Raw genomic sequence first — 10,568 nt, 5'->3', positions numbered from 1 at the left:
ATGGAGATTAGAAAAGAAGCCTGAAATGTTGCACAGTGACCCAAAATATCTCTTTTCGGATTAGAATACATTTTTCAATTGCTTTTGGAAATCAAGTCTCCAAAGTCTGGAGGAAGAAGGGAGAGACATGGAATCCAAGTTATGCGTGGAGCCATGTCATCTACCGATGATGGTGCTCTGTGTTTTTTCAAGTCCAATCTTAGCACAGCTATCTAAAGAGACATTATGTATCTGCTGACAAGTTGTATGGAGATGCTAGTTTAATTTTTAATTTAAGCTACTTCCTCCACATGGCCAATAGTACCAATACCTGCTTTAACGAGGAGGATGGTTTTGCTGTTCTTGATTGGGCTGCAGACTCGGTCTGACCTAAACCCCTAAGAATCGTTGTAGTATTGTCATAAGAATGACCCAAGCCAATTATGCTGACAGGCGCTATTAAAGCAACCTGGTCTTCTTTACCACCTCAGCTGGGCCACAGGCTGATCACTTCCATGCCATGCTGCATTTATGTCTATGCAGAAGTTGGTTAAATCACATGCTGATGCCGTGTTGTGGCTCATGGACATACTTTTCAGTAAACTGACATTCCTGTATTCTAACTTCTTTTTACCGCTTATTTGTCATATTTTCTGAGGAACTGAATATCTTGGTAATGTTCTTTGTGCTAACAAGATTGTACCCAAATCAATAATTTATTGCATAACTAAGCAGTTTAAGTAAAAGAAGAAGGTTGAACTGCTTTCACAGAGAATCCAGCTGTAAACACTTACTTACAGTTAGATGGAGACTTATGAGTTTTTGTCTGGTCACAAGAAGAGCAGCAAAGAAGCTATTTCTGTCTAACAAAAGAAAGATCAAAGACGCTCGTGTTTTCGAAGAAGTACCATGTTTGGCCTGTTGAGACTTGATAAAGCCCTTTTCAGACTGGCTGAGACATCTAGAAAAAAAAGACTGTCTGAAGAAGAAAACTTAAAGGTTATCATGAAATGTCTGACAATGAGGCATCCAGAGACCATTCATGTGTGGAGTTGCCTCCAATCAAAGAGTGATCTCACTCACAGTTTTGCCTAAAACAGAGCGACAGAGAAGGGGATGAAAACACCCTTTAAGGAGCAAATTGGTATTGAACCTTGTCTGACCTAATGCTTTGTTTCAGCATGACCCTGTCATGAGGCAAAAGATATCAAAACACTTCAGTTTTGCCTCAGGTACATTTGAACTCCCAATCCCGTTTAGAACCTGTTTATTTTTCTCCATTTACTTGAACGCTAAGGACCTTCGAAACATGCAAAACATTTTTTTAACCAAAACTTGCTATATTGCAGAAACAAAAAGAACTAACAACACTGAAAACCACATTTACACCCGTTTTAAAATGTTGCACCATAACTGCATTCATTTTAATCCTCTCTATTCTTGTCATTCCCAGTGACTAGCTTGACAGGTTGAACTCCTAATAAATGTTTAACCTGTTCATGTAGTCATTTGAATTTTCATTTCTAACTTTTAATGTTTAGATTCAGGTTCACAAACAGATTCAAGTTTTTTTCGAGTCCGAAAGAGCAATTATTGTTACAGTAAATAAAAAAAACAGACGTAAAAATTAAGAGACATACAGACAAGCTTTAAACATGAGGGACAATACAGTGTGCCAAAACAACATTGATAGCAGTCTATACAACACTGGATGTCATCATCAGTAAGCTATGTGGAATAAATAAAAACAAAAAACTGCCTGTCAACCCAACAATCAGATGCAATGACCTAATATGCAAACGGAGATCAAGATCAAACTTTATCAAACTATGATAGCAGCACATATTAGATTTTATTGTGATTGATAAAGAAAATTTGAAATGGAAAGTAAAAGAATTATTTTGTACATTTCAAAGCGATTTTGTTCATGAACTCTTGTTATAGTTCAGCGTTACTATGTTATAAAAGTATGTTTTAAGTGTATTCTTCAATAAAGTTGAATCTTGAAATTATGCTGCACACTGTGAATCTGCCTTTTTCGACGTTAAACAAAGCAATCCTTTGTCTTTTCTCCGTTACATCACCCAGCCATGTGCAACTGATCAAAGCAATAAAGACGCAGGCTGCAAGTTCTTTTTGCCTCATAGTGGCACCGCGTCTGGTGAGCCAAAGTAGCTGGAGCTCCAGTAGCTTAGCAGAAGATCCAGAGTCAGAAATGACTGAAACACCTCTCTGGCTCCCCGCGACTGTGATGGTCCTCTTTCAGGCGCCCCTCATTAATCTTTTCTCCTCCTGCAGTCTGTTAGAGGAGGAGTGGACTCCACACTCACCTTCAGTGTTTTCTTTCTTTATGTCCATGCGGCGGGGAAGATCTGGGAATCTGCAGAGGCTGAGAAATCTCTGCAGGGATTGAGTCAAAGCCAGGACAAGCATATGTGTTTCCAGAGGTGAGTGGAGGCTTAAACACTATCTGTGACCACTTCATCCCTCGCTCCGACTGTACACACACAAAAAAAGCACGATTTTTAGGCTCCTCGTTAAAAACAAAATACAAATGCTTGTCATCTGGACCTTGTTATGGCATGTATGCCTTCAATCTAACAAATGTAGAAGAGCATTTGCTTAAAAATTATTTTGTGCAATAGGAACACAGCATTGTATATTATTAGAAATGATAAATACTTTATGTCTGGTAATGCCTGTTTTCAACACTACTATCCTATAATACCATATTGGAATATGGTTAAGTTTTGAGGGTGATTCATAATTACCAGGAATTAGCACTAATTTGATGGTAGCTAAATAAGTAATTAAAATTAAGCATCACGTTTTGGTCAATTCCCACAGCGTTTAGATGGTGCACTGCTCTCTTTGATTCGACAGTTCAGCCAACAGGCTGCTTTATAGTTTAATTATGATGCATTCAGCCTTCACAGCAACCCTTATTCTTATTCTGGCAAATAGGCTTGTAATTTCTTTTGACTTATTGGACAACGGGGCCAAGATAATCTCTGACACTCGCCGTCGTCTTCCCCATTTATCATTTCAAGAGTCAGATGCTGCGATCTGCAGGGAGACGAATTGAGTTTTGATTGACATGGACCTTGTTTCTCCGGAATAATTATGAATGATTGAGGTATTAGTGCCTGCTTTCATCATAAATAATTCATTAAGCCTGCCTTCATTCTGCCCACCACTTAATGCTTGTTCCTCTGCTGTGTCTGCACAAATTCATTGCTAGTAAATGTGATAAGTTTAGTAAAATATTATTGGAGTTCTAAACGTAGATTCATAAATAAATGATCTGGCAGTCAGCTACACTGACGTTGAACACAGTGGACCAACACCAGCAGAAGGCATCACTCTGAAATCATCCCAGACAGTGGAAACATCACTGTAGAGTCTAGACTAGCAACTTGGATTCGGTTCCTTCACAGACTCCCTCTAGACTCAGGAACTTCGATTTTTCAAATGAGATGTAAAACTACTTCATGGGGCAGCAGTCACTTTTCCCTTTAGCTCATGTAAGACACTACTGGTTCTTGTACCACTGACTCCAGCCAGTGGTACACTTCCCTTGTGTGCTTATGGACGGCATTTGAAGACATAAACGACATTGATTCTTTTTATTTTATAAGTCGTTGAATGGAGGCAGATTTCATTACCAACCTGTTTAGAATAAGAACCGCACAGAATACTGTGTGCCTCAAAATAAAAACAAAAGGGATCTTGTTTATTTCACTGTTCTGTGTAAGCGGCAGTTATCCATGTTTCTACCACACTTTTTCCTTCCACTTACTTTTCAATAATATTACCAGATATACGAACATTCCAGCTTGTTTAGCAGTAACATCTTGTGGCTTACCTTCCTTATAGAGGGTGCCAATATCTGTCTGCTGAACAAATGTTAGGTCTGGCCTTAGCATTTCTGTGTTTAAATCAACACAGAAATGCTAAAAACAACATTTTGGGTTTGTTTTAGCTGTAAACCGTAATAATCAAAACTAGCCGAAAATAAACGTTTACAACATATCATTTTGATAATATTTGTAAGTCATAGGGGACGCATTTATTGTGTACGTTCAGTCTGTAATAAGAATCGATTCCCATTCTTTCAAGGTAAAGAACCGGCCAGTTGAGTCGGCTCCGCGTCGAGCAACACGTCAGGGTTTCAGTGGCAGGGAAGGCAGCTCTCCATGTTGCGGCGCTGCGTGGCAGTGGGCACCGATCTGCCGCTGGCTGGCTGCACAACAAACGCACGCGTGGCTTTAGTCGTGAATGGCCTTAACGCTTGGCACTTACATTCGGCGAGAAGCAGCCGCGAGACTCGGACGAAGCTACCTGCTGCAGAGCGACTTTGCGCTGCGTCCTACACCCAGGAGGACAAGGTGTGGGGGGCGGGGGGAGTCGCCTCTGTGACCGGGCTGAATGTGGTCGCTTTGATCGGTGCAGTTATTCCTAGAGTCAGTGGCTTTGGCTGTTTTTGAAGCGATTGGACGCGGACAGAGAGAGGAGCCCGTACGGCGGACCGCAGCAGCAACACAGAAGCCGTGAATGTGATGCCCGAGCTGGAAAGAAAAGCCCAGCTTCAAGTCTAGAGAAGGTAAACTCTCTGTTGTATTCTGCGACTTTTGCTTCATCTCAGCAGTACCCGTTTGTTTCCCCCCCCCAAAAAAAATATTCTTGCTTTAAGCAGAAAGTTTCGAGATATATTTTTTATTACATCAGCGCAGATATAATCTGTACTGCTGGTATCTGGCGCCTGCTCAAGCTAAGCCAATAAACAACCCCCAGTAGTGTTTTAATGAGATAGACTTAGCTGCTCCTTTGAACACAACGAGAAGCGTTTTCTTCTTATGGGTTAAATGCATCATGTGTGATGCTACCAAACTACGCAACGCAACACATTGTGTTGATCTGCTCTATAATCAAAATATCTTTCTTCCCACTTTTAACCTCCTAGACTGCCTGCAGAAGCGATGCTGGATTTATTTAAGGTTCAGCCTATAAATCTAGATTAGCATTCTTCTAACCTATTTTCAGCAGTTTCTCTGTAAGAGGGACTGCCCACCCAGACAACAAACTGTCCATAAAATGAAGAGGTCTATATGGCAGAAGCTGTTTCTACTTGTTCACTCGCTCCAGGCCAGCATCTACCTCCCTGTGCACAGCCTATTATCTGACATCTGGTCCCTCTTTGACAGAGACTTATGTGGTAATAGTATGTTTCAGCAGAGGCACTTAATCTGTGTAATGCCTGTTGTTTGGAAGGGGGGGAAAACACTTATTTCCCCTTTGTTCGCCATTTGGATCATCATACAGAAGAAATTGTAAATAGATTTGGACATCAAAGCTGAATCCTGTTTTCCCCTTATTCCTAATCCTCCTCTCCAAGTTTGTTAGAAAGGTGAATTTAGCTGATTTTAAAATGGAGATTTGTAGGGGAAACAGTTGGAGACAAAGAACTCTGAGCTGTACTGTAGGTACACTCAAATATTTTCCTAGTTAACTTATTTTGATGATGCAATAACATCATCAAGAATAAATTTAAAAAAAAAGGAAAAATATGTATACATTTTTATACGTTTTTCTGCTTGCACGTAGTTAAATTCAATATATCGGAATATTACTGGAAAGTCATTCTATTTTAGTAACTCGGTTCACTAAGTGAAACACATTGTGCAGATTAATTACACACCCATGGGTTTTCAAATCTTTATTTTTGCTAATTATTATGGTTTCCCCACTTACAGCTAATTCAAACATCATCCCATTTGTAGTTTGCCAGAAGACATTTTGGGGACAAACATGTAAGGATGTCCTCCGATCAAATTGGATCAAAATGAAACTTTTTGGTGCAGATTCAGAATGCTATATATGAGGTAGAACACTAACACTGGGCATCTATGTGGACACACAATCTCCAGAGAATGGTCCAGTCAAAATAAAGACCTAAATCCAACTGAGAATCTGTCGAAAGCCTTGAAAGATACGCTCCATTCAGTCCAACTGAATGGAGTTGGACTGAATCCAACTCCATTGGATTCAGTCCAATGGAGTTGCATTTTTCTTTTCTGCAAAAGAAAAGAAAAATGCCACAATTTTAGTTCGATGTGTAAAGCTGGTACATTCGTGCCTCAAGCAACTTTGTGTCGTATCACAAAAGATGCAGTGGATTTTAAGCACAGCATGGTAGGTTTGCTTTTCAATGGGTTCAAATTGGTATAATTGTTTGTGTTCTTCTTTAACAATCATAAATACTGTTTAGATTTTGTACAACACGTTCAGGCGTATTGAGTCACTCAATATCAAATTGGATATTGAGCAGGAAGCTGTAATGCATGTAGCAGGAAACGGTAATGCTAATTCTTGTTGAAGAGTCCCATTTCTTAGCGGGATATTTTAACCACTATCTGAAATAATAATTGGCTCGTGCAGAGAGAGCATCCCTACAAAATGGCAGCTGAAACATAATGAAATGTTAAATTATTTAACTCTTTTACAAACACAAAGTTATGCCTTTTCAGCGGCTGATTTTTTTTTTTTCTCTTCTTTTTTAACAAAGCACTTATCGCAAGAATATGAAGTGTGCTTCAGTTTTCATGGTTTCTGTGTGAGGCTTGAGATGACTGCCGCCTCGTTGTACTTTTTTATTAAAGTTCTTGGTTGTCAACTCTTCTCTTGCACAGATGAAAGACACTCATCCTCAAAGCGTTCTCTCATCACACCACTGACATGCGCTGGTTTTGCCTCCCTGTCCTGACACACATCTGTGAGCTCACAGTGTGTATGTTTTCCATTGTGAGATCACCATGTTCTCCCTTTTTTTTTTTTTTTTTATCGTTCAGGCCTAAACCTTTTTTTTTTTTTTTTTTTTGTCTTGTGCGGTGCTTATCTCTCCCTTCTCAGTGGGGGTAGTGACGAGTCCTTGTTTTTCCACAGTTTGAGCTAGTGCAGTCCTCCTTCCCCCCACCCCCCTTCACAGCTCACTGACAGGCCAAAGGTCTGTACAAAAAAACAAAAAAAGGATTCTGGTGCAGAAAATGGGTGATGGATTTCTCACAAAACTAAGCTGACACAAAACACAGCCTTCAGTCTTTCTTTGTGCCACATGAATAAAACATTCCTCACATCTTTAAATCAAAACTGACTTCTCTAAACTCACAGTGCAAGTGTTGTTGCGTGTCAAATGGGGAGCTATTTTTCACCTATGATTAAGAATAAAGAGCCCAGTTGGAGGCAATCAAAATAAATGCTTGCAGTTACGTTTCGGTAAACTGGAATATTTACTCCTTTTAAATTAAAAAAAGTGGAAATTCATTCATCACAGAATAATTTACAAATGTAATTTTGGTTATTATGTCCCACAGCTAACAATAGTCCAAAATTCAGTTTGTTGGAATGTTTGTATATGACATCAGAGCAGTAATGAAAATAATTTTAATAGAGGACTTCTTATGGTCAAGATATTGCTTGCAACAATCATGGGGAACACTGCTGACTCAGCAGTTGTCCAGTAGACAGACACTGACACCATCATTAACAGTGGTAAGCCACCAAAATAAATTGTTCAATCTGTAAACAGCTAGTTTACTTTCCATGTATTTTAATGGGAAGTTTAGTGGAAGAAAAAATGGATTAAAAATATGAATAAGCTACAGGCATTACCGCAGCCGAGAGGAGATTGTGAAGCAAATATTTTTTTATTTAGTGGGTGTCTAATGAAATTACCCAAAATTAATGCCATTAAAATGCCATCTGGCAAGGAATACATTTTCTTAGCAACTAGCAAACAACACATTTTTACTGTTTGTGATGACACCTAAAAATTCCATGAATTCAATCAAATTTTATGCGCAAATAGTTGAGTCATCAGTGATGTCATGACGCTGGTCAGTGTGCGTTTGCGCCTGAGTCACCATACGCTATTAGTGCCATGTAGGGGCGCTATGCATCAATATGTAGCAATAGAACTTCTAAATTTTACCCCTCAGAGTACCAAGACTTCTTTTTTTTCCAGTGTGTACCGGGTCTTTTTATGGTGAACATGGTGGTCAGTCTGCTCTTCCCCATCAAAAAGTTCCCTTACAGCTCCTCACCTCAGAATCCTCGCTCCCAGCCTGTAACCGGTGCACTCTGTTCTGTAGACAGCTACTGATGTCTACCGAATTTTTACAAACAAACAAAACTTACAGGAGGAACGGTGGAAAGAACTCGATGTAAATCATAAAAACGGTGCTGAATAGTGAAAAATCAACGGAGTGGCAGATCACGGGACACGGGGATGATAAGGCAGAGACGGTGAATGGCAAGAGAGAGTTTGAATACAATAGAAACAAGAGGCAGACTAATACCGTGAGAAGATCAACCTAGAGAGGCTAACAGTAATATAAGGAAACTAAATGGAAATCCACAAAGCCACTTATTGAGGGTGGTGACATTAACTTGGGTTGCTGTCTGAATTTATTTGTCCCTGTTTCATTGGGTTTTAAACTTTATTTAACTATTGCCCTGACTCTTAAGTATGGGCAAGCTTAGGCGAGCTGGAATTTTCTTGTCGCCATTTCCCGACTGAAGATCAACACAAATCTGCCCAAACTTGATTACATGTTATCTTATTTATTTATTTTTTTAAACTAAGGCTACTTTCACTGTGTGAAATTGTCACTTTACATTTCTGCTCCTGGGAAACAGGAAGTTATGGATTACTAATTAACATTTTCTATGGACGCTAAACAACTTAAACAACTTTGAATTTATTTACATATTTCTTTCATGTGAATTGTGTTACCTAATTTGGATAAAACAATTCTCTCTTAACCTGGGAGAGAATTGAACCCTCTCCGTTGAGGGTGCTGTAAATTGTATAGTTAATAGTGTTTTAGAACTGCATGGCTACACCAGGTCAGGCAGCAAGCCTCTCCTTTATTGACTGTAAGGAGGTCATGTTCATTTTACATCTGTTGGTGAGAAATGCCTGTTGGGTTACCGTAGTGACGAGACTCGCCCCAGGCTTTGGTGATGACCACCTCCATGGAAAACTGCAAAGCTTTTAGATTTAGGCCTCAATTACAGAATTGGCTTTAATATTTCCCTAACTACAAATAGTATGTTTCATAGGAGACTAGTACTTGATAAAAGATGAATTTCATTGTCTTAAATTACATGGCAAAAATGTTATGTTTTTTGTTTGTGAGCTGAGTTTAACAATTTATTTGTAGTAAGCATGATGATTTTGGGGCGAGATGATCCCTAAATTCGGACCGGTGCATCTCTAAATGATAATGATGAAAAGGTTTGCGCGACACCCGTAAAACTAGATAACTTTACAATTAAGATTTTCAATTAACAAGTAAGTTCTGGGGGGAAAAGTGCTGCAAAGTCTTAGAAAAACATGCAATATGTGATAATATTGGTGAATTCTGCTATAACTTACCTGGAAAATGAAATAAGTTGGCAGTAGAAATGTCAACCATAGAATCCCAGACAATGAGTAGTATATCCATCTACTGGAAAACCTCAACCTCTTATCTTCTGGAATGGTTGAGGGTGCAGCTGTAGGAACTTTATGGCAGATGTTTTAAGGGATTTCACAACACAAACTTTCCAAAATCTTGCATCTCAATAGAGGCCAGTGCCTGCGCGTGTCAATGGAAAAATAATTTCGCTCTTGTTCTTTTCCTGCATCATTGATTATTATATCATAAAATGAGACAGCTGAAATCTTCAAGCGCACCTTGATGAGCTCCTGTAGGTCAGTCTCGGAAATGTAGCGCATCATTGATTCAATCAGCTGCAGACTTGTTAAGTTGAAACTTGTTAAATTGAGGCACTTCTTCATAATAACAATAACAAACATTATGTATGCGTTCTTGCAATCCAGATTTAGAGAAGTGTAAATTCAATTTATTGTCTAATTGTGCCCTCAATGGTAGCTGGAGTTAATTAAAAAAGACATTTATATGTCTTGGTGCTCTTTCAGAGATTAAAGTGTTTTCAGTTTAATTAGATAAAGCAGCTTTGCAGGGGCAGATAGTCCTGGATGTTGCTCTCTGACTCTTATCGGCTGCAGAAATGCTAGAAAACGTTATCCTCCTGGGGGTTTTTGATCTATGTTCTCACCAGCGACACTTTTTGTACTTTCTTTTTTTTTTAAACTGCATTCTGTGTAACCAGTAAGAGCCTACTGGGAAAAATGTTTGGCAGTATGTGCACATGCCTGTACAAATGGAGCATAATCATCAGTTTGGGAAAAATGCGAAGTGAAGGGAATTATAATTGATATTTTGGCCATAATTCATTTTCCTCTTGGTCAGTAACTCAGCTTATGCCCCAGAGTGGGGAGGGCAATCATCCAATGATCCTGAGTAGTTTTGTTCATACTGCAGATTGTTGGTTTTCAAGCCTTGCCAAGTTTCCCTGTTAGGTTGAGGTCTGGACTTTGACTGGACAATTCTAATACATAACAAAATATTTAACATTTTTATTGTTTCCTTCTAGGGTTGTCCTGTATCTAACTGTAGCTAGATACCTCACAGCTTGATAATGCATTTTGCACATTAGCAAGAATCTCCAGTTTTATCTTTATT

General features: G+C 39.1%; 1 protein-coding gene across 2 annotated transcripts in view; it reads left to right on the top strand.

Annotated features, from left to right (window-relative positions):
* The first annotated feature begins 4,140 nt into the window (after positions 1–4,140).
* The window catches only part of tanc2b (tetratricopeptide repeat, ankyrin repeat and coiled-coil containing 2b), a 159,130-nt gene continuing 152,702 nt past the window's right edge, over positions 4,141–10,568 (top strand). For both annotated transcript variants that reach the window (XM_081600757.1, XM_081600758.1), the window contains exon 1: positions 4,141–4,582. The gene's annotated coding sequence lies outside the window, so the exon portion shown is untranslated. The remainder of the gene's footprint in view (positions 4,583–10,568) is intronic.

Source organism: Poecilia reticulata, chromosome 19 (genome assembly GCF_904066995.2).
Source record: "Poecilia reticulata chromosome 19, P_reticulata-male-v2, whole genome shotgun sequence".
NCBI lineage: Eukaryota > Metazoa > Chordata > Actinopteri > Cyprinodontiformes > Poeciliidae > Poecilia > Poecilia reticulata.
This window is presented reverse-complemented; position numbering and strand designations above follow the sequence as displayed.